Below are 24,326 nucleotides of genomic sequence, written 5' to 3'. Positions count from 1 at the left end.
GAGCAGTAAAACCAAGACAGGAAGTGTCTGCTGCCTCAGGGCTTAAATCCTGAAAGGTAGGCAGAAAATAAGCAAATAAACGTATCCGAGCATCTTCGTAGGAAAGCTAAGAGTTAAAAACTGGGAGGGCTAGAATAAGCAGAATATGGCAGGAACCGAGGGGCATGGGGCAGTCAAGGGCTTTAGAATGGTACAAGGATTTTACATTTCTTTCTAGGCTTGAACAGAAGCCATGGAAGTGGGGTGGCCAGGGGATATGCAAGGTTTGAAGTCCGGTAAGAGGAGTCTAGAGATGACAGTGCCTTGGTCAGGGGAGTGATAATGAAGCAGCTTGAACAGAAGTGACTACGGGATAAACTGTTAGGATTTAGTGATGGGCTGGATCTGGAGGATGAGAGAATGAGAAGCTCGGAAGTATCTCAGGTTTTCGTCCTGAACAGCGGGGTACCACTCAGAGAGACTGGAATGGAAGGGGTAGGGGACAAGAGTCTGGTTTGGGACAAGTCTGAGATACCAAGTCCACGCCCAAGTGGAGACAGGCAAGGAAGCAGCTGGCTATTCAAGTTCCATTTCAGAAAAGAGGTTGAGGTTGGAGATACACAACCAGATAACGAAGAAACAAAACACTCTATTCTTATGATGGGGATATAAAAATAGGTCAATTCCAGAATAATGATTTTTTTCACATCTGGTTTTCCTAAAACAAAATGTGTCAGGAAAATAGCGACTATGATCAGGAAACACAAATCCTCTCCCTGATCCTACCTATGACCCTCTGACGGTTTGACTCTTACCTTCTATACCCTGAACTTTTCATCTACAAAACAAACATAAATAAGACAGACAACAACAAAAGTTGACAAGGATGTAGAGACATTAGAACTTCACATGCTAATAGGTGCAAAGTAAAATGGAGCATTCACTCTGGAAGACAGGCTGTCAGTTTCTCAAAAAGTTAAACACAGAATTACCGTAGGACCCAGCAATTCTACTCCTTTTAGTCCAAGAGGACTAAAAATACATGTTCGCACAAACACTTGTATGTGAATGTTCACCGCAGCCCTATTCATGTCAGTCAAAACCATCTAAATGTCCATCAACTGATGAACAAATAAACTGTAATCTATCTATACAATGGAATACTACCCAGCCACAAAAGGAACGAAATACTGATGAAGGCCATAATATGGTGACCCTTGGAAAACATTGTACAGTCACTTAAATCATGTCAGACTCTCTGTGACCCCATGGACTGCAGCACACCAGGCTCCCCTGTCCTTCACCATCTTCCAGAGTTTGCTCAAACTCACGTCCAGTGAGTTGGTGATGCCAACCGCCTAACTCATCCTCTTCCGAGGCCTTCTCCTTCTGCCCTCAATCTTTCCCAGAAAACACTACACTGAGCGAAAGAAGCCAGACACAGAAGTTTACATGTTGCATGAATGCATTTATGTCATATGTACAGAAGAGACACAACCACAGACAGGTGACTGCCGGGGCTCACAGGCTGGGAGGGGAGTGCTAGGTGGTGACGAGCACAGGTGAGGCGTGGGGTTTCTTTCTGGAGGTGATGGCTGCACAGTGACGATGGCTGCACAACTTTGTGAATGTATTAAAAACCACTGAACTGTACACTTTAGAAGGGTGACTATCTCAGTAAAACAAAACCAACCAACCAAACAAGAATGATGCTGGGGGATGCAGGATGGGGGTGTTGACAGCCAATCACAATTTCTCAGGTAAAAAAGAAGGAAAACCAGGTTAAAATCTATGGTTAGGAGAAACATCAGGGTGGCTCTCTGAAGTCCCCAGGGACCGTCAGGTCATTTGTGCGCTGGGGTGGCCTTGACGCCTGCCAACTGTGTCCTCATTTCCACCTTGACTATGACCCTTGCTTCCAAAGAACACGGACCTTCGATTTCCCAGTTAAAAGTCATTCAATCTACTGCAATGTTTCCAGGCTCTCACAAGCTCTGAATTAAATATAGTATCTACTGTGGAAAGTAACAGAAATATGAAAGGAAAGGTCACAAATATAAAATTTCCCTCCCCACCCCCCAACAGAAATCCAACCTCTTGGTGATTTCCTGAAATATCAACCCCATGCTAAGCCCTCAGCTTTCCTTTTCATTTCATTTTCCTAATGAGATTCTGATCATATTTCTGATGAAAACAGTTCATCACAAATGTTCTAGTCTATCCTGCTAGCCAAGGGTCCATAACTATGTCCCCAAGGAGTAGATCATAATATAATTTTAGTGAAAACCACATAGAGAATAATGGAACTAATCTCAGAAAAGTAGAGCTGGGTATGCACCAAATATCTGAAAATCCAAATAACCCTGGCAGAATTCTTTTTATATATAGTAACAGGGCTGTGAACATCCAAAAATACCCACTTACATACTGTAACATCTCCAGGATGCATTCAAGTCCAAAGGGATTCCTGGCAGAAGGGTTACAGAGACCCTGCTGGGGAAATATCACAGTAAAGGCCCAGAGAGATCTCTTTACAAAAGGCAATTTTCTCAAGAAAACGGTTTGGAAAACCAGATAAGAAAAGTTCCTGTAACCTGACTGAGCAGAAATTAAACACATATAGAGAGAACTAAAAATATGAGGAGTATTTTTAATATGAAGCCTTACAATCTCAGTACTAACGATACTCACAACATTCATTTTCTCAGCCTCACGAAATGAGAGGGTCTGGGAACTTTCTCTGGTATGTCTTTCTGAGTGCTCAGGCTCCAAGTATGAAAGGGAAATCCCAAAGAATGTGTGTTAACAGTGAACCACCCTTCACAGCTAACAGCCTTGGTGTTACACCGTCACCTTCCGAACTCTATCCCACTCAGCAGGGTAGACTGTGGTTGTTCCGCTTCTCTTTTCAAAAGATCTGCTTCTATGACTTGGTGGTACCACTATCTGTCATAGACAGAATGTTTATATCCCTCCAAAATTCATATGCTGAAACCCCAACACCCAAAGTATTTGGAGGTGGAGCTTTAGGGAGCTAATTAGGTTTAGATGAGGTTAGAGGATGGGGCCCTCATGATAGGATTAGTGCCCTTATAAGAAAAGGCAGAGACTGCAGAACTTCTTTCTACCAAAAAAGGCAATTGTGTGCAAACCAAGAGAGCCCTCATCAAGAATCAAAACTGCCAGTGCCTTCATCTGGATTTTCCAACGTTCAAAACTGTGAGAAATAAATATCTGCTGTTTAAGCACCCCGTCTGTGGTAATTTGTTATAGCAGCTATGAACTAAGACAGTTAGGGGCAGGAGGCTGGAAAATAGCAACGAAAACAACCTACCACAGAGACGGAGGTAAACAGCAGGCACAACACAGCTGCATCATGGAAAAGTCTACAAGGCAGAAGGTGGAATGGCTGGAAGAAGGGAATTCACAGGGCAGAAGGCAAGTAAAAACGTATCTGTTCTATAAATGGGGCTACAACATTGACGGTGCACCTAGAAGAGTCACTGGCACATATGCAGGCATTTAATAAGTATTTGTTAAGCCAAGAAATAATTACTAAAGTCATGGTATAGGGAAGAGGGAGAGACCAAAAGGACCAGAATGATAAAAAGGGGCAACACAACAAGTTACCACACAGGAAATACAGCATAAAATAGGTTTTCCTGGTGGCTCAGAGCTCTACAGCTCCATAATTAAAATTCCATACAAATTATACCTTTAAAGTTTGTATAAACTATTGTTACTTTGATTACATGATGCCATTTATCAGATGTGAAAATGTCATTATAGCAGATTAAGAGCTTATCAGGCACTAACCATCAGTTGGTGTGTTTATATAACAGAGAGCCTATTTTATTTCTTCTCTAAAACATGATGTCTGAGTCTTGTATCTGCTTGTTTTGAATTATCTCCTTGCGGTTGGAGCCAGTTCTCAGAGAGAACACCGTGAAGATGTAGTTAACTACAGGAACGCCACCTGGTCTGCACTGGCATGGGGCTTCTTTCACTCCTCCCGTCCCCATTTCCCTGAGAATACCTGGTCCCCCTGCCTATGACATGGAAATGACACTTTTTTTTTTTTTTTCAAAATTTACAGTTTCCTAAGAGACACTGAATCTAAAGGAAATCAACCCTGAATACTCATCGGAAGGATTGATGCTAAAGCTGAAGTTCCAATACTGTGGCCACCTGATGAGAACAGCGGACTCCTTGGAAAAGAGCCTGCTGCTGGGAAAGATTGAAGGTAGGAGAAGGGGACGGCAAAGAAGGAGATGGTTGGATGGCATTACCAATTCAATGGACATGAACTTGGGCAAACTCTGGGAGATGGCGAGGGACAGGGGAGCCTGGCGTGCTGCAGTCCCTGGGGTTGCAAAGTCAGACACGACGACTGAATAGTAAAAGAGACGCTGAACTCCTGGAAGATGGGAAATCTTCAATTAAAAATCAGTTTCTAGTAGCCCAGATACACACCATCAACACACTTTGTTCTTCTCAATCCCTAGAGTGTCTTTGAGATCCTTTCTGTAGAGATGACATGGTAACATCAGCGTGACAACAGAACAGAAAAGATAACACCGCTGTCTTCTCCACCCCAGTGCACCTCCTCCCCATGCATACTATGTTCTGAAGTCATAGTGAATGTTAAAAATCTCTATCTACATATTTGCATTGCTTGGGCCCATGGTCACCCCCAGTAGCACTGGCATAAAAGTGTAAAATATAAGAGATATATAATTATCCTTTAGCCTGTAATGAAACTAGCCCGAAAAACTGATATGCAAGTTCCTACTTCAATGACCACAGTTATTACACACACTAAACACTGGTCTTCCACTGAGCGGCTTTCAATAAAGCTTTAAAAACAAACCTGTGACTCTCCAATTATTTTTCTTCAATAATGTGCATTCAGAAGCTCCTAACGCTTACACAAGGAAACCAAACGTGCACGTGGACCGATACAGCAAAGTGGCATCTCCAGGGGTAAATAACTAAGTCCACGGCCAAAGATTTGAGGTCCAGGTTTCAGGCACTCAGAGTCTGGACTCAAGGATCTCAGAAAGTGCTGTCAGCTCCGACGACATGCTCTTTGTCTGTGTGTCCCACGTCCCCAGCCCAGGCGGGAATTCCAGGACAATTTGCTCAGCTCACTTCCACCCCAGCAATGTTAGTTCTTGAGTGCTCTTCCTTTTCCATGCCATGTCACACACCCTCACCTCCTCTGGGCTGGAAGGAATGCCAGGTGCTGTGGTCATCAGCTCACTGAATCTTGGTTTCTGATTTCAGGGTACTGAAGTCTAATGGAAGAGATGTAACTCAGATGCTGCTCTTGGCTCGCAGGTACAGAATGCCATGCGAGCACAGGGTGCTCAGCGCCGGGGGCAGTGAGGGGTGGGGATGGAATGAGAAGGCAAGGCAGCTGGCTTCCCACATGAAGTGCTCGTTCAGTCACTAACCACGTTCGACTCTTTGTGACCTGTGGACTGTAGCCCAGACAGGCTTCTCTGTCCATGGGATTCTCCAGGCAAGAATACTGGAGTGGGTTGCCATGTGCTTCTCCAGGTCATTTCTTCTTGAATGAGCCCACATCTCTTACATCTCCTGTATCAGCAGGTGGATTCTTTACCACTGAGACACCAGGGAAGCCCTTACAGAAGGCCCCTCTCCTCCATTTCCATGATTCTGTAAAGCTTTCCATTTTTAATTCCAAAATCAAATTTAATAAGCGAGTTTCATCGCTGCCAGAAATATTTTAATAAAAATGAACCCAACCCATATAATTTATACTAACTGTCTGATTTTAAGCCCATAGCTGGGGTTCCAAATGTTAAGAGAGTTTGACATGTGACATTTATACAAAAGGTTATAGCACATTTTGAAGCCATAATCCTTAGGAGGCTGGGATTAGCAGATGATGGATAAACAAGATCCTACTGTACAGCACAGGGAACTATATTCAATATATTGTGATAAACCATAATGGAAAAGAATATGGAAAAATATGTATATGTTATATATATGTGTACAACTAAATCCCTTGGCTCTACAGCAGACATTAACACATTGTAAATTAACTCTACTTCAATACAATTAAAAAAACATAACCCTTAAGAAAGAGCATTGAACCCCACCTCTATCTGTAATTTACGTATGATCTCTATATGGATGAGCATAATATATATGAGATCCCCAGTGCGGCCATGGACATTCCGTCATTTCAGAATTCACTTTGATGTCTGTGTAATGCATAATACTAAATCGATCCCAGAAATTCTGTCAGAATTCCTACTGTCCCAGCATCATATCTTTTTTAATGAATTTGCGGTAGAAGAGTAATCACTTTCTAATAGGATTATCTCCACACCTTGCCTAAGTTGACAACTATCCTGTATCAATAACTTAATAAGCCCCACAGTCTGAAAGACCATTCAATTTCACACACCATATACCTCCACCAGCACAGCCTGGTGGCATAGTGCAATGCAAACCACCCTAGATGCATCCTTTATAAGAAGAGAAGCATTTCCCCCCGTAAGATCAAAGGCCAGTTCCAAGAGGACTTCACAAAGCCGCCAGGATGCAGGTGGGGTCGAGGGAAGTCATTTCTCAAGTGAGGCTGGAATGGGTCAATCCCCGCCCACCCCTCAACCTGACCCAGGCTTCTCCTTGCTGGTGTACCTTGGTCCTTCCAGAAGCAGCCATCCCAGCAGCTGAGGATACACAGTATTGTGCATGCTTACCTTCAGCATCTCTTACTATTAGAGATGGCAGATTTCTATTGTAGCATGACTATCTACCTAGAGGTCTAGGCACTGTCAAGCAGGTTTTTCTTTTTCCCCTAATTTTACAAATTCCACTAAAAACCACAGGCTACCATCACTTTGGTTTTGCTATAAACCTAACCTCCCGGATAATAAAGGATTTAATGCTTTCCACTTTGCCCTGCTCATTAATTCAACCTGTAGCTTGATTCTTTCTTGCTCTCTACCTTTCTGATTTTTTTTTTTAAAGTTTTGGGGCTATGGAACAGAAGCACATCATCATACGAAAGCCAAGTATTACGGCAGATCCACTTCAAAGAGGAGATGGAGATATCAGTAAGAAATGAAACAGTCTAAGCTGGGCGGGGAAGTTACTTGAGCTTGTGAATCATCGAGTCTAATAAATAAATGAACAAACAACGCTTCTTTTTTTTTTCAGTAAATTACCAAACCCTTCCTAAGATTAATAATGCTCTTAATAAACTGCTGAAAAGGAACTGCAGCCAACTCAAGGTTCTCAGGAAGTAGCCATCACTGAGCAGACAGGCTGGACTTGACTCAAAGCACAGCCACTAGGGTAGAAATACCACTCTCCAAAAGACATCCAGACAGAAACCCAGATCGAACGTTGAGACGTATCTTCCCCTCCCCTTCTCAGGCCAGACGGGTTAGCTGAGGATATAAGCTTTCTAGAAAAGGAAGTCTGACAACGACAAACTGAGAATCAAAGACTGAATAATGCAAGATGCCAAATATCTAGAAGACACGCAATGCATACTTAATGACACAAAAAACTCAGAGCCACAGTGATGCTTCCCTCAGCCACCAGTGGGGAGGAAGGCTAATGTCAAATCCCCAGAGAGGCTGTGCAGTAAAACTAAGAAGGGAACAGACCCTGGGTACCATCTTCTCACCAGACACTGCTCTAAGGAGGCTATGAAAGATCAAGACACCACCAGATGGCAACACAGAGCCAAATATGATTCCCACGTATCTCTCTGAGATGTATAACGACAGTGGATCACAGGAATGGCCAATATATCACTAGAATGTCTACTTTTATATTTAATAAAAGATAAGATTAGAGAAATAAAAATCGGACCCCACAGAAAGGTAAATATTGAGAAGGAAGAAGTTGCTTGTCATTGTACAGAACAGACCCTCAATTAGAAACTGCACTTTTGCTGTGTAAATGGCAAGGGAATGTAATTAACAATTAATAGACACTGCCCTCAATTTAAAGCCTCCAAGGGAAGTAATTAAATTTGGTAGAAGCTATAGCCTCTAAACAAAGATACATCATACAAATACAAAAGGAGACACAGATTTGAATAATAAGTGCAAATCAGAAACAAGGTTTGACTATACAAGGCAGAGAAATGATCCTACAGTTGTTTTTCCTAAGAAATGTTCTCTTCAGGAGACTAGGTGACGAACTTATTTTAATCTGGGCCAAGGTTGGCTATGAATCCTGGCCAATGTTTCTCGAGTACAACCTTGCTTGCAGAGTGTTACGCGTGCAGATCAGAGAGCTAGCTTCCTGCCGCCTGAATTAGCCGAACAAGCACCTTTCATATCAGTGTGGGTGTACTTGATACATACAGTGTCAACACCGCTACTGGGGATGGAGACCGCAAACACTGCTCAGCTCGCTGGTCGTGAAATCACATTGCCAGGCAGAATTTGTGTAGCTCCAGAGGGTAAATTAATGCCAGCAACCTGGTTATCAGCAGTCGTAAGCCTGCCTCTCTAAGCTTCTAACGGAAACATTTAGAGAGCAGAAGTGTTACATCTGGCTACAGCTGCACATTACATGGTCCATTGAGACGCAGATGCTGATGGCTGCACTGAATAACAAACAGCTGGGTATAAATGTAAAAAAAAAAAAAAAAAAATCAGGAAATCGATTTTAAACACACAGATTGCACAAATCCTCTGAAGTTCCAGCAGGGAAGGAGAAAGATGAATTAGCATGGGTGAGGGCAAAAACGCACCCCAGAGACTGAAATTCAAAAACATCAGTGGACACCCTGGGGCCATCATACCTTCACTGGGCTCTCCTGTTCCCATCTCACCGGGGGTGGGGGGCATGAGGACAAAGAAAGCCTGCACCATCAGGTCACTCTCTGGCTCTGCTCATGTGCCAGCTGAACTTTAACAGAACTAATGGAGCCACCAAGTTGAGCTTTCCAGAATGTGGCAGTTATTTCATGAATTTAACAGAGCTGAATGGAAAGGCAGCCCTGTAAATATGGTGTCCACTTCCTCAAATGCCAAATCCACGTGCTGGGGGAACGGTGATCAGACAAAGTTGTGGACGAGAATTTTCAGAACAAGTGGTTTCAGTCAGAAAGAAACAATCTAATGAGCTAGTCCATCCCAAAGTGCCCGTACAAATGCATTAGAAACAGCGAGCAAACTTCTGTTCAATTCTGAAGAACTTTTCTAAGGATTTAAGCAAGGGAACAGGTCAGAGAAAATAAGGCTGGAAGTTGCTTTTTTCTGAATGTTTCAAAGCATGGATAACCCTTTTTGTGGAAAGGTTTGGGTTAGTCCTATGTATAGACTTTTAAAAGCTGGCAAACATGTTTATATTTAAGAAAGCTAGTGAGACAGGACCAAACATGAGAAGGGGACCATGTAATTTATCATCAAATATGGGACACTTTTTAGAGTGAAAGGCAGATGCTACTGATGATGACGCCAGTATGACAGGTGCAACTGGCAGAATCTCCAGAAACCGGGGCACATACTCATTGTGTCTTGAGTCCCAACTGGAGGTCATATCTTGAGCTACTGGTAAGTGGCTGCTAGGACACTGGCTTATTTTCACACTACATGCCAGCTTGGTCTCCAGATTCTAGATCAAGCATAAATTCAAGAGTCTGTCTACAGGAAGCTGAAGGTGCAAAAAGTTGGACAGGATAAAAATCCAGATTTCTTTGCTTGCACAATTAATTCTGTGGATCACACCTGATCCAACTGGACCTAATGGAGTGGGTAGGGCACTATTACTCTCGCAGCTTTTCTTTTTTTAATGGGAAAGAACTGCAATATTACATGTTACAGTGAATGTTTCCCCCATCTCTCAAGCTGTCTGGCTTCTACAGTCCAAGTGGCCAAGACCATAAATGTACATGCATATCACCACCAAGAAACCACGTTTCCTCCACTTAATGCCCTTAGTAATAATATTTTTAAGAACTCCAGGAAGGATGTATGTATAGCAAAAAAACTGAGGCAATATCATATCATATTCCCCTCACCTGATCCACAGGATGATGAACAAAGGTCTTTAGAAAGACAAAACGGTTATATTTTTATTTTCCAACAAGAAAATCCTTTACTAATCTTGGCAGAACCCAAAACAAACAATGCAGAGCCTTCTTCATCTTAAACCTGCATTTCCTTGAAAAAGAAAGAAACTGATAGACAAAACCTCAGAGTAACCAAGTGTTTAACTTAAAATATGAACTACTGTTAACACTCCATAAAATTCTGTAACACCTAGAATGAACAGCAACCAGCCAACACATTAAAGGCTGACACTCAACACAGGCTGCAACTCTTGTTCACGGGCAGGAATTTTAGAGCTAAAGAAACACACGCAGATTTCAGCTGAGAAAATGTTTAGAACTGATTGACTCAGCCAATGAATAGGTCAGTGGTGACTCACACATCCTCAACTCCTCAGCTGTCCAACTTAATTTTAACCATTCAGTGTGCAGCACAAACTGTACAACAGCCACGTCCTTTCTGACTCGCGCTCGAGTGACTACGTCACAGTGGAATCAATTTGCTATTGCGGCAGCAAACAAGAAACCCCGAGAATTAGATAACTTTAAAAGCTAATTTACTTTGGTTCTAGGCTAATTAAATTTCTTAAAGTAAGTTTTGCTGATTGGTTAAGAACCCAAGCTATCAGAAGCCCAGGCACTTGGAGACATAAACACATAACCTGTCAAAAAAGCACGCTGAATGTGGGAGAGTGTAATTAAACAAAGGGAATTGATGAAATACACAAACTGAGTTGCCCTCACTTACACCTCACAATCTGGCAATTATATTATAGAGAATGGCCAGGTCTCAGGATTTCCGCTGCCACAAAAGTGTCAACAGCCGCAATAACCCCTTTAGATTTTTTAAAATGAAATTAAAAAAAAGTCACACACACACAATCTTGTTGATTCATTGTATTACACATAGAAAGCATTTTACTTGGACTCCCAAGTTATCTCATTTCATCTCTATGAATGTTAAAAACATGGTAACTTTCATATTACAGTATAAAGTGGTCTATCCATATCCCAACTGTACACACATTTGAGTTTATAATTTATGTCAGAAAAGGTAACACAATATGTGTGTGTTATAATACACTATGACAGACATGTGTTTTCACCTTCTAGAATCTTTACTTGCACACACACACACACACACACGAGCATCCAGTTCACCAGGTATACGCCAGAACTAAGTGGATTCCAACTGCCCACACTTTAATTATGACCTGAAAAATGCCTCTTTGATGACACTGGGGTCCTACCTGTCAGGGCAGAACTCGACAGAATCAGGAAAGGTCTGTGGGTTTCCTGGGAAGCCTGACCCAAGTGTTTGTCCAGCTCCTTTTCTGAATTAAAGCACTCCAATGATTTTTTTTTTTCAGTTTTGCAAAGAGTCTGAACTCTACTAGAGCTGAGACAGTGAACTGTGGTTTTGTGAACCATGTCAGTGACAAGTTTAATATCCTAGAAACAAATTAACAATAACGTCACTATAATTTCTTACTCCTGTTTGCCTTCCATCCAAAACCAAGGAATACTTTCTATTTCATGGGTTCCCTGAATTTTCGGATGCTAATCAACAATGAGCAAAGTATTATGGTCTCACATGTCAGATTCTCTCTTTTTTTTAATTCCATGTGGTTTAAGTTCTCAGTGAAAATAGATTGGGGGGGGTGTGTCTTATCTTGAGTCTAGAAGAATGAGGTTGGCCAGTATATTTTTCTTGTCCCATGGCCAGGTTCTAAGACCAAGGCAAAGGTCTAACTTGCAGTAGGTCCCCATGGAGGCAATTTTATTTTTAAATTGCACCCTAGGTGGGAAGAGAGGCAGCCTGACGACAATGTGTCCGAAGGATGTAACAGTATCTACCCCAGGAAAGCAACAGTCTCTTTATTTCAACCAACTCCCTCAAAGTGGCCCACCATTCCTTGGATCTAAATCAAATCGTGGCTTCTGGATATGACATCCTGGAAACAGAGGATTTGTGAGTGGATCCTGCCACTGTGACAGAGTTGACAATGGAGCCGGCAGAGCACTAAAAGAGTAATAACATTTTCCTCCAATTTTATGATCATCGTTGGGAACCCGGCACTTTGACAAAGTGTTCAAACATCAGAGAATGGAGCTGGTATCATGTCGTTTGAGAGCCACAGTATTGGGCCTTATAGTCTGATTTCTGAAAGCCTTATAATGAGGGTGGAGTGGATATACATTCCATTCTTTGGCTGTATTTTTGTTCAACAAAGCCTGCAATTTTCAGTCACTTGAAAATGTAATTATAGATAATGTTTGCATCAGTAGCAAGAATACAATAACCACACGGGGCATGAAAACTCCACTCCAATCACGTCCTCTGAGGTTACAACGTGCCTCCTGCCAAGAATACAGGCATTGCGACAAGCTGATATCTGGTATGAAATGATGTGTAGGTTAGACAGACCCAGGCCTGAGTTCTACTCATAACTTTCCTGTTACTGGTTCTTCTACTCTGGGTATCTACAGAGGAAACACAGTCTCTGATGTGCTGAAAACCCAGAGTCCCATCAAATGTTTATCATTGTTTAGTTGCTAAGACATGTCTGACTCTTTGCGACCCCCGTGGACAGGCTCCTCTATCCATCAGATTTCCTAGGCAACAATACTGGAGAAGGCTGCCATTTCATTCTCCAGGAGATTTTCCTGATCCAGGGATCGAACCTGTGTCTCCTGCATGGCAGGCGGGCTCTTTACTGCTGAGCCACCAAGGAAGCCCTCCACTGTTTACACACTTGAGCAAAATGCTATGAAAAGGTCAAAAGAGCACTGATATTTGAAAGGGACCAGGGACCACGCCTAAGTTGGTCACGGCTGTCAATCATTTAAAACTCATGTGTTACCTTGTACAGAGACACTTATTCTATTGCAGACTTCTCTGGCCCATTTATGAAGAGGGGGCAAAACCGCAAGTTAACTACAGAAAGGACACACCAGCAAGTAACCACTTGAGGGGGACATCGGGGACTGAATGCCATGCAGGAGTCTTTTTCTAATTCACAAGACGACATGCTATGGGCTGAAAGCACCCTAAGAAGGCCAGTATTCCTCTAAATCAGGTGCAAAAATCAAGAAGAAGAAATTAAATGGGGGTGGGATGCCAGGTGTCTAATGAAATCCCCCAAACAAATCTCTTCCTGGAAGACACAGTTTCTTCAATGAACAATACAGAGCTACGCTGGCTCCCTGGTGGCTCAGACGGTAAAAAATCTGCCTGCGATGCAGGAGACCTGGGTTTGATCCCTGGGTCAGGAAGATCCCTTTAAGAAGGGAGTGGCTACCCACTCCAGTATTCTTGCCTGGAGAATTCCACAGACAGAGGAGCCTGGAGGGCTATGGTCCATGGAGTTGCAAAGAGTCCAACAGGACTGCCCGACTAACACTTAACATTCAATGTTAACTGCTTCCTGATCTCAGCTTTAAGAAAGACCCTGCCTCTGGCATTAAGGGATCTCAGTTTTGCTACGGTGACCCTTTCTTCTAACACTTGCCTTCTGGGCTCAGAAGATGAAATAAAATCAAGAGCAAGCAATTTATGTGAAAGAGTATAAAAAAAGTGGGTTATAATTATTTTTGTTGTTCAGTCACTAAGTCACATATGACTCTTTGCAGCCTCGTGGACTGCAGCATCCCAGCATCCTCTGTCCCTCACTATCTCCCAGAGTTTGCCCAAATTCATGCCCATTGAGTTGGTGATGCTATCTAACCATCTCATCCTCTGCCACCTCCTTCTCCTTTTGTCTTCAATCTTTATTAGGTCACAGTTAAGAAACTATTTCATACTCAGGATCCACATACTCAGCAACCAATTCTCCAATGTGTCTGAAATTCAACCTGATACGTGCCTTCATTTTCTAGAACTTCCTTTCCTCCTCTGCAAAACAAGAACAAGACAACTTATGTTGCCAACGTTTTCTGAGGATTACTGATGGTTTATGCAAGTCCTAGCTTCATGGCTGGGCTGTTAGTACATCCTAAATCAAGAACAGCAAATGTCACAAAATATTTCGGAAAGCACGTCCACAAAAAGGCAACACTCTTTAAAACGTCAGAATTATGAGAAACACACTAAAAACAAGTATTACGTCGTCAAAGAATTATAGTTTTGTTGATGCCAGAAAACATTTTCTTTGGCTTCTGGGAAGACATTGTTATTTTATTGAACAGAAAATACAAAATCAATTTGGATCAAAGTACATGTTCTGAGTAGATCTGAAAAAGTCATAGAGACCAGATCAAAGCCATTCCATGGCTCCTGAGGCTGATAAGAGTCCAATTTTGAAAACTACCATATGACCCAGCAATCTCACTACTGGGCATAAACTCTGAGAAACCATAATCAAAAAAGACACACAGAAAAGACACATGTACCCCAATGTTCATGGCAGCACTATTTATAACAGCTAGGACATGGAAGCAACCTAGATGTCCACTGGCAGATAAATGGATAATTAAGTTGTGGTACTTATATACAACAGAATATTACTCAGCCCATACAAAGGAATGCATCTGAGTCAGTTCTAATGAGGTGGATGAACCCAGAGACTTTTATACAGAGTGAAGTTAAGTCAGAAAGAGAAAAATATCCTATATTAATGTATATGTATGGAATCTACATATAGCACTGAAACATATACATTACATATGTAAAACAGATAGCCAGTGGGAATTTGCTGTATGACGCAGGGAGCTCAAATCTGTTTGCTCTGTGATAATCTAGAGGGGTGGGATGGGGTGGGAGGTGGGAGGGAGGGGACATATGTATACCTATGGCTGATTCATGCTGATGTATGGCAGAAACCAACACAATATTGTAAAGCAATTGTCCTCCAATTAAAAATAAATATAAAAAAGTACAATTTTGGTCACTTTTTATGATAGCTGGACACTAAGTCTTGGCCCAACTGAAAGGCTGCCTACAAAGTGAATTAGATGTCTTAAACGCTGAGAAGATAAAATGTTCCAATTGCAAAGAACTCATCAATTTGTAAAGAAACAGTTGTAGAATCTGTAAGGCAGCCCCTTTTCAAAAGCTTCTGCCAGCTTTCACCCACGGACCCCATGTTCCTCCCCCAATGATCTCAGAATCAACTGTCATCTCTGATAGTGCCTGAGTGCACCCTCATGCAAAGTGGTCTGCGACAGGAGGCAATGGAGTTTTGGTTTGGGAGGTTATGTTCATGACCTGGGGGTGTCTCACTGGCAACGTCACTCCCTTGACCAGAGTGGGTGCCACGTGGCCCCTGACATACCATGGAGGACATCCCTCAGTCAATGGACTCAGAGGAGGCGCCAGGCTTCCCAGCTGAATCTGATCATAATCCATCAACTGACCTATAAGGAACAACTGACCTATAACCTTCAACTGGCTGCAGCAACTCTGGCTTTTTAGGACTTCAAGGACCCTATCCACTGTGTCAGGAGAAGTAAGGGCTTGTGTAATTAGAGCAGTAAAGCAGGATGAACCATGTGGCTAGCTGCCCACCTCCACCCACTGTGCCAACTCCTAAAAGATCACTCCAAGTCCTTTCCTCCTTCAGAGATTCTTGGCATTTTGTGGCCTGAGACCCTCACGAGGCCAGCAGGCAATGGGGGCCTACAATACTCATTTCCACGTTCACATCATAGTTGGGTTTCTGCTGGGGTTAGGAGTCCCATCAGGTGAGATGAGCAGCTGAGGCTCCTCCCATAAGAAAATCAAGATCTATTCCAGCTGGCGTACAGATTGGCTTTTCCAAATATACCTATGGGGATACTGGAGGGAGATATTGCTTTTTGCTTCACCTCATTCCAGAATGCAAGGTCTGACCACAAATACACAGCTGGAACATGATCTGTATTTTATTTCTCAATCATCGAGCAGAAAGAGAGAGAGAGAAAAACAAAAACAAAATCAGTCTTCTTAATGTGATCCTGTCTGAAAGTTTATATGGGAGCAATATTGCTTTATGGGTCTTCAGCCAAGATGTTAGAGCATGAATGCTCTGAGGGAGAAGACATTAACTGGTCAGTTGTAATGAAGTTTCCCTGTGTTTGCTTCTCCCAGGAAAGGCAGGTGAACTTTGGTCAGTCTTAAGTAACACAAAGCTGTAAAATATTCAGGTTGTCATCCCTCTGTGGACATGAGCTTCAAACAATCCTGGGGCACATGTAAGGAAGTGTACCTGAGTCTCCTTATGTTCTACATGAGGAATCTTGACAAGTCACCTAAAACTAGAGGGGGGTGTGGGACAAATCAGGAGACAGGCCGGGAGAAGGCAGGAGACTCTTATTTAGGAAAAGATGCTCATCCTTCAAGGATAACCTTCCAGCCACTGGTGGAGAGATCCTGCAGCCACATCCCTGGTGGTGCCATTCTGCTACACACAGCAGCTCCTGATGCAGGCCAAGTGTCCCCAACAAGCAGGAATGATCCAAGAGGAAATTCTAACTCAAGACTAAGACCCATGCACAGACAACTGAAGTTACACGGTTTCTATATGAAGACCAACCTTTACTCAAATCTTCTTGAGAGAAAAGAAAATTCTGTGGGAGGGGCTCAACCAACAGGAAAAAAATGCTCTAAGTCTCCTCTGCAATGACGTGTTTTGTGAGGGGCCTGAAAATACCAGAAGTAAAATATCTGCTCTGTCCTGACTCTGTCCGTTGTCAGATGAATGGGTAACTAGGTGATTGTGTGTGTGTGTGTGTGTGTGTGTACTAGGTGATATGTGTGTGTGTGTGTGTGTGTGTATGATGGAATATCACTTAGCCATAAAAAGGAACAAAACTGGGTCATTTGCAGAGACATGGATGGACCTAGAGTCTGTCATACAGACTGAAGCAAGTCAGAAAGAGAAACATCACTCCTGGGTTGATATATTCCACGTGTATTACTAATGCATATATGTGGAATCTAAAAAAAATGGGACAGATGAACCTATTTTCAGGGCAGGAATAGAGAAGCAGACACAGAGAATAGACACAGGGAGACAGCGGGGTGGGATGAATTAGGATATTGGGACTGACATTACAGACTACCATGTGTAAAATAGAGAGCTAGTGGGAAGCTGCAGTACAGCTCACGGAGCTCAGCTCGGTGCTCTCTGATGACCTAGATGGGTGGGGTGAGGGATCTGGGGTGGGAGGGATGTCCAAGAGGGAGGGGATATATGTATACAGACAGCTGATTCGCCTTGTTGTACAGCAGAAAATACAACACTATAAAGCAATTATATTCAAAACCAAAATAAAACCTGTTCGGAACTGCTCTAGTAATACAGACAAGGAAGAAATACCGTCCATCAGTACATGCTGGCATCGACCCTTTGCCATTGAAGAGCAATAGAGAAGTAGGAGGAAAATATGGGCTTTCTGTGAAGAGAAAGCAGCACCCTGACAGGTCTCACCAGAATGTAAAATGAAGAGGACTTAACTGCTACTGTCTTGACATGGAGTTGCCAGTTGTGTTAACTAGCCATCAGGTTTTCCCTAAGGAACTCGTGTGCTGCCTTTGACTCCTGACGCTGAGGCAAGATGGCAGGGTAGACCACAGGAGTCACAAGGAAGGATGCTACCAGCACAAACTGAAGGGAATAATTGCAGCTGGAGGCCTCCTGGTGACAATTTTGAGAAGGCAAACACAGCTGCAGCAGAGCCAAATATAGCAGGCGAAGACAATGACATCCATAAAGTTAATCACTCCGAAATATGCTGCCCTTCTGCCCAACCAGAAAACTCAACACCCCTTGTATAGTCTAGGAAGTCAAAATACAGTTCTATGCACAGAAACACCAGCTGTGCCAGTGGAACCTACTGCAAGTGATGGCCAAGGTGTTCAGGTGCTGCCCTTCTCAAGGCTGCAGTTCTGAGAACGGTGTTATGGACGCATGTGGCCCCCTCTCTTGAAATTCAGAAAACTCAGAAGAAGAAGGACAATAAATTGGGCTTAGAGAAGCCCACTGCAAGACTCAGAAAAGAATGCAAAAGATACGTATCAGGAAGACCTAAGAAAGGTAGAAAACTTTAGGAAGAGCTATTCTGTTAATGACCTAGAGAAGATTCAGCTGAGTAAGAGCACGGAACGACCATCCATTAGCCCACGACCAAAAGCTTCCCTTCCTACACTTTTTCCTATCGTCTTTCTCTTTTATTACTCCCCTAAGATTTCCCCCCTCCCCCAAGGAGAATATGAAGCATCAGATTTCAGCCTACATTGGCGTCATTTGTGTGATACCCAATGTCTTACTCTGGAGATGTACAGAGAAAACAGCTGGCGTCAAGGTGTGCATGTGTGCTGAAGAAGGTTTATACCAATTTATCCCTGTACAGGTCCATAAATCTCCTGTAGCTTTAGCCTTTTCAAGATGTTCAGTTGATGTGCTGGAATCCCACTAGACGTGAGATTTCAAAGTCTCCTTTCAGCAGCAATAGGAAGCTATGGGATAACAGCTATGGGATTACAGCCCCAGCCACGTCTACCCAAGAAAATATTGATGGAGGGTCTACTGATATGCTTCTGTGAAGACCCTTTCTTCCTACCCTAAACCTGTAAGGTCTTGATATGAGCAACATCTCAACGGCAACTGAGAAACAGGAGCGGTCCCCAGGTCTGAGGACTTTGCAGCAAGAAGAGAAAAGTCACTCAACCGGGTGGGAAGGGTCTCAGCTTTTCACCCAGAAGGTGTGACAGGTCCATCGCAGTGACACTTTCTTCACCTTTAACAGAAGCTGCTCTGAGCTTCTGGTGCCAGAGAGTCAAAACAACGTTCGAAGAACTATTTCCAGCAGTGTCACTAATATTTCATAATTTTTAGAGACAAAGACCATTAAATGGAAGGTATTTTAAGAAAGTGAAGAATTATGCAAAGATAGTTTTCCAAATAGATGTGTGTGTGTATATATATATATATGCATACATTTATTTATATGGGGTCATGACTGAACTGAACTGATACTTAATATATATGTGTGCATTTTTATATATGTAATTTATATATAATTTATATTATATATAGTTACATGATATTGAGCCTACATAATTATAAATATATAATATAAATTATATATATATGTATGTATGTGTGTGTGTGTGTGTGTGTACATTTGAAGGCAAAAGAAGAAGTGGGGGGCAGAGGATAAGATGGTTATATAGCATCACCAACTCAATGGACATGAATCTGAGCAAAGTCCAGGAAGATAGTGGAAGACAGAGGAGCCCTGCACACTGCAGTCCATGGGATCACAAAGAGTTGGACATGACTTGGCAACTGAGCAACAATACATATATATATATATATCACCTATATCTACATACGTATGTCTTTATACACGTGTGCACCCATTTTTACACACATTTACAACCAGGTGAACAACAAAATATTTTGCTCTTTTAGCCTGAAGGATCAGCTGATTTTGTCACATAAATGTGGTACAAATTTCCTGCTATAGGAGGAGACCAGGAGACAGGAAGACATCATTCAAGGAAAAGGATCTAAAATACCATCTTAAAATTTAATGAGCCCAAGTCTGGCTATGAACTTCTTTGTGAAAAAGCACGAAAATGAAGCCCCTTCAGCATAAAAACATTGAATTTTCGATCGTAGTATGGAAGCTGAAGAACTATCCTGTTCCATGAAACTCAAAAACAAATTTTTTTCAAAAGCTGTCCACAAGTGATGTCAAAATGTCAGAGAAATCAGCTGAAATTAAATGCATTCTCTGAGGAGTGAGTCAGCACCATCATCTGTGACCCCTGGAAGTCTTCAGTCCTGTTTGAGTCTATAAATGTCAGGCAAATGGGCTGGGGGAACTTGATTTCTACGATCATAACAGACAGAATCATAAACAATCTCACAGAGAAAACCAACCACCGATTTCTTTAATTATTAAGACTTAAAATTCACACACTGCCCGTACCCCATTTTTAAAGCACTATCACTATTAAAAGAACCCTGTTTCTACCTGTTTAACTTCTGCTGATGGAAAGGGGGCACACACCATTTAAACTGAGGTCTCTTTCAAACAGATTTCTTTATTTAAAAATCTGACCTTAAGTAGAAGGCCACATGAATCTGGCAGACAAGTTGAGAAGAATAAACTAAAATGATATTTTCGTCTAAATGCAGCCTAAACTTGATTTACATATATCTTTAGGAGGGGAAATTAAAAAATCTGGGTCTGATAATTTGCCAGCAAGTTGGCTCTGAGGCATTCATTCAAATGGAGGAATTAAAATTTAACCAAAACCCGAAATTTGTACTCATCTGTCATTTTGAGAACCATATGATTACATATTTATTAGCATTTCATTTTAAAGCATCAGCTGATTGTAAAGCATCACTCTCGGGATCCGAACATAATATACAATCTGCAGTTCATAAAACAGACTGCTCATAAAGCTCCACGGGTAACAATGTGAACATGTACATCCCAAATACGCTCACAAGGGATTTCAACACATAAGTGGAACTGTACTTCTATAAAACTAGTTGGAGCAATCCCTTTCCATCACGGTTTAGAACAAACGGGAAGAGTGAAGCTGCTGAAAATCCCCCGTACGTTTCCCCCTCATTCTTCTTAACAGTCCTTTCAGAAGAGTCTGAAGCTTACAGTAAATGAAAAAGACATTCCCAGGAGGAGATGGGGGGTTTCCATCCCTTCACATCTAGATTCAGAGCATGAGAATACTGGATGGCACAATTAAACAATGATGATGCTAAAGGGGAATAATTATTTTACAATTACCTGCGAGCATCACATTTACCGCGCTAATTAGTTTTTGTTTCCCACCAAGGTTTTTCCAGGAATGTGCAGCACTGTCTCCCTTCAAGTTCAGCAAGAGCTTTTTCTTGAGGAAAAATAAAAATGCATTTTCTGCACCGCTACACAAGTAGCACAGCGCCGAGGCTGGCTTCCTTCTATCACCTGCTCCCCCCGGACCGTGGAAATACACACAGAAGGGCACAAGAACAGGGAAGGGCTGATGAGCTGGAGGAGAAGGGGACGACAGAGGATGAGATGGCTGGACGGCATCACTGACTCGATGGACGTGAGTCTGAGTGAACTCCGGGAGCTGGTGATGGACAGGGAGGCCTGGCGTGCTGCGATTCATAGGGTCGCAAAGAGTCGGACACGACTGAGCGACTGAACTGTATGAGCTGGAAATCATTTGGACTTTACAAAGCCTCTCTTCTGCAGTTTTGTAGAACAAATATGACACTGAGAAATAGCTAACTCTTCATGACGGCCTAATCTGCCAGCCCAAAGCAAAAACCGAAGCCTCCTCTGAAAGAAAAAAAAAAAAAAACTTCCGGTATTAATACATTAAATGGGAAATAAAGATTTTTTAAGTTTGGAGGTTCAGCATGGGAAGTGAAAAAGACATCAGTGACTTACTGATTTCTCACTGGGCTGCCTGCCACGTACTGAAAATCCCGAGGTTTCCCAGTGAAATGCAAATCAGGTAAGAGATTCTGATAGTATTGACAACTGCGAGGTCCGTCTACCATTTACTACAGTGACATCAGACCCCCATCATACATGACTTAATATAAAAGCCTCAATGACAAGAGAGGGGGGGCTGAACTTGTAAGAAACAAAGCTACGAGAAAGGAGTAAGGAGGAATGAAAAATCTGAGGATTTATGTTAAAAAGGGAAGGAGTCTGCTGTTTTTTATCAAAAGGCAAATATGCTATTATGATAGTGTTGGGGGGGAGGGGCCACTGGGATGGAAAATATTCTTAATGAGGCTATGAAATCTTAATCACTGGGTTCATATCTGAAAATCTTATCTTCTTTTCATCTTATCTTGCAAGGTTCTTATTCCTCCCAGCTGACCACATCTCATCAACAGATGCCAGAGTAATCTCAATCCAGCAAATTACAATTAAACAGCAACACTCAGTTAAAATAATACCTCTAACCCAGATCAAAGATAACATTAGTGTTCTAAATGCCAACATGGGAGGAATTTTCGGTTTCAGAAAGCAGTTGATACTGAGACAGGCACTCAGAAATCCCACCTGAAAATACTTGTTTAAAAATTTCCTTAAAGTACCATACACACCATCCTTATTTTAGCGTCTTCATGTTTTAATTTCCTCTTATGTCTATCAAGGAATTGGGTGACAAATCTCAGCACTGTATTTTACTATTATTGGTAATGGCATTTTCCAAAAAACTTTAAATGCCATCTGAAAAAAAAAAAAAAAAACTCAAGGCTTTTGACTTTTATCTTGCTGGGATTTGGTAAACAAAAAGAAAAGTTTTAAATTAAAATGTATTTTCTTTAGTTCATGAGCTCATGGAATAACTGTGAATTTAAATCAAACAAGTGTGATCAATTCACTAATTTGAATCAAATTAGAGAGTCAATCCTAAATGATAGGCATGTATCTCCTATAATTCTCCACCATTCCCAACAAAAATTCTGTCCTCTCTTCTCTCTGTATCAACTCATAAACATGCATTTATATAATACACACACACACACATATACATATACACACACAAGTGAACCACAGCTTCACCATTTACTGCCTGTACAGCATGCACAAGAATGTAGTCTATTCAAACATCATCTGTGAAATGGGTGCAACAGCCATCACCCTTACAGCGACCATGAAAGCCTAAGTACAGTGTCCTGGTACACAGCAGGCATTCAATGAATGACTCCTGTGTTTGTCCTTTCAGTGGGGAGAGGGAAGCAGTAATAACACTGCCTTCTTGGACTGGTCCCACTGCTCCTCTAATGGTTTCCTTATCTACAGAACAATGAGGTCTGGTTTAACAGCTTTCACAATGATGTCCCTAGAACTGCCTTCCAGTTTAATTAGATCCATATAGACATCTTTAAGGTTATCCTGACTTGGGAGCACTCCACAAAAAAAAAAGGTTAATGCACCAAGTTGACTCAGGGTAACTTTTTTTCTTTGTCAATAAAGTTACTCACCAAATGTGTGGGGGAGGAAGATTTCATTTTAATTTACTGGTGGTTTCTCCTCAGCATCTTACTCTTAACATCACAAATCTGAACTAATACTTAAAAGGTGCGCTCATAGATTTTTCCACTTCTGATTTCTCAGTTCCAAGATAGCATCTCTTAGATTTTGTTTAAAATTTGTTTAAAAATTCAAACACATTAAAAAAAAAAAAACCTGATGCACACATATGATCAGTCAAAAGGTGAAACAAAGAAAAAATCCCCATCTCCAACTATAATCCAAAACCAACTGCCCCAGTTTAAAAAAGGATTTACAATATCAGTTCTGGTGTTGTTTTCATTATGCTCTGTTGCAAATGACATTCTACAGTCACACAAGAACAACAAAAGTTTGATAGTTAAGATCATTTAAAGATCTATTTCCATGTACAGTCTTGATGTCGAACACTGAAAACCCCAGGACTTTGAAGCCCAAGTCACAACAATTCTATACCCACTACAGAGCCTTAAACAATCCGGCTCTTTAAACGCCTGATGGCTCACGGGGCCATCAAGCATAATCATCTACCTCAAAAGCTATCTGTTCATCTGCCTTGAGGACTCAAACATATTACATCTTGCAAACTTATCTAATAGATTCTTGTGGGAGAACGCCATTGAAAATATGTGGCACAGATTTAGAAAAATCAACACCAGAAAAGCCCTGTGTTTTACATAAGTTCTTTTTAGGAATAGGCCAATATCTAGCTCATGGCATTTTAAGTCCAAATGTCAACAGACCATAAAAGACAACGGGTCCAGAAAACAATAAACCCGCACCACTACCCTCTCAACTGTCTGAATGTGGCAATAAGATACACTTGGAGGTGAATTTCAAGCATTTTCAACTTGTCATATTCCTTCCCACGCATCCCTATTCCCCAAAGACTGACTCTAATGTGAATTAATTACAAACTCTTAAGGAAAACATGCTACAGTACTCTTCGGGCTAAGGAGACATAAAATCGATATTTTAGAAACAATAACATTATTTACAAATCCTCTATTTTTTCTTTTTTTTTTAAGCTTTAATTAAGCTAGAGTTGAAAAAGATTTTGAAAACAACTTGAGTTTAACTCAATAATCTAACACATGGAATAACTAACACACAAAGAGAAATGGGTTGAAGTTATAGTAGGATCTTCAGAGCTGACTCCATCCTTAAGACAAAAATGCTTTATTCAGAGTAGTTTGCGCCAGTCACATTCATCCACTAAATGAAAATGATAAATTAAATTTTCATAATTAATAATTTAACTGAAAAGAGAGAGCATCTTTCAGAGGCCATTAACACTTTGCACTCAGAG

General features: G+C 41.7%; 1 protein-coding gene across 46 annotated transcripts in view; it reads right to left on the bottom strand.

Annotated features, from left to right (window-relative positions):
• CELF2 (CUGBP Elav-like family member 2) overlaps positions 1–24,326 on the bottom strand; it is a 560,158-nt gene that overhangs the window by 291,371 nt on the left and 244,461 nt on the right. The window lies entirely within an intron of this gene.

The sequence above is a fragment of the Bos grunniens genome, chromosome 13 (genome assembly GCF_055505025.1).
Source record: "Bos grunniens cultivar Pamir isolate PY7600 chromosome 13, Bosgru_T2T1.0, whole genome shotgun sequence".
NCBI lineage: Eukaryota > Metazoa > Chordata > Mammalia > Artiodactyla > Bovidae > Bos > Bos grunniens.
Note: the sequence above shows the minus strand (reverse complement) of the source record. Positions and strands in the feature narration are given on the sequence as shown.